Genomic DNA, 965 nt, shown 5'->3' with positions numbered 1-965 from the left:
TTTGTGACTGTTTCCAGGCAGGGAGCCACTGACTCTTCTGTGTTCCTATAGCCCTGAGAACATGTATCTTCTCCCTCCCCCGCTTTAATTCTCCCCTATCCTCACTTCCACCCCTGACCTATGGATGTTGTCATTTCCCCTTAAGAACTGGATCTCTGAAGGCGGAGTTTCTCCTCCCACTCACTGGTGCCCCGGGGGCCTGGCACACCTGTGGTATGGTCCGTAGCTCTACCTGGGGCTCGAACCCGGGACCTTCTGCGTATAAAGCAGACGTGCTAACCACTACACTATGGAGCCACCACATGTATCTTCTTTATTGCACGTAACGTGTTTGTTTATATTAGCTTTCGTGGCATATCGGTCCATCGATGTGCTTCTCCAATTGAACATACGGCTTAAGCGATCTGGTCCTCATTTACCTCTCTGGTCTTTGTTTTGTTCTCACACTCCCGATGCTGTAGCCAGAGAGAATTCTGTCCCCTCTGCCCGGGTCCCTCTTCTGCCTTCATGCTTTCCCCACCCTTTGTCCACACTTCAGTTTTCCACACCTCTACTCCACTGTTAGGCTCCCCTTAGACATCGCTTTCTCAGGATAGCCTTTCCTGACCCCACATGACGATAGCAGATACTTCCTTTATGAATATCACTTATAGCAACTCTACTTACCCCCAAAGCCAGCTCTTACCTCGCCTTCACCTAAGAGCCTCTTTGTATCTCACAAGAAAACAAAAAGTCTTAGAATCAGAGAATGATTCTTTCTTATCCTCGTATCTAAAACAAAGCCTAGCATGATGTGTATTCGATAGGCATTTGCTCCAACAAAGAACTAAATGAATGATTGAATAAATAAATATTTTTTCATGTATACCAGGCACACATCCTGGATTTTTAAGGATAGTTATGTTTTCGAATCTTCCATGCCAAGGTCTCTACATGAACAATTGTGCTTGCCAAATTTTGGTTTA

The 965-nt window shown here is 45.6% G+C and overlaps 1 non-coding gene across 1 annotated transcript; it reads right to left on the bottom strand.

Annotated features, from left to right (window-relative positions):
* Nucleotides 1-223: 223 nt before the first annotated feature.
* TRNAI-UAU (transfer RNA isoleucine (anticodon UAU)) lies at nt 224-297 on the bottom strand. Its single transcript has one exon. It is a non-coding gene; the product is annotated as a tRNA-Ile (tRNA).
* Between the last annotated feature and the right edge of the window lie 668 nt (nt 298-965).

Source organism: Pteropus medius, unplaced genomic scaffold, assembly GCF_902729225.1.
Source record: "Pteropus medius unplaced genomic scaffold, Ma_sr-lr_union100, whole genome shotgun sequence".
In the NCBI taxonomy this organism is placed as follows: domain Eukaryota; kingdom Metazoa; phylum Chordata; class Mammalia; order Chiroptera; family Pteropodidae; genus Pteropus; species Pteropus medius.
Note: the sequence above shows the minus strand (reverse complement) of the source record. Positions and strands in the feature narration are given on the sequence as shown.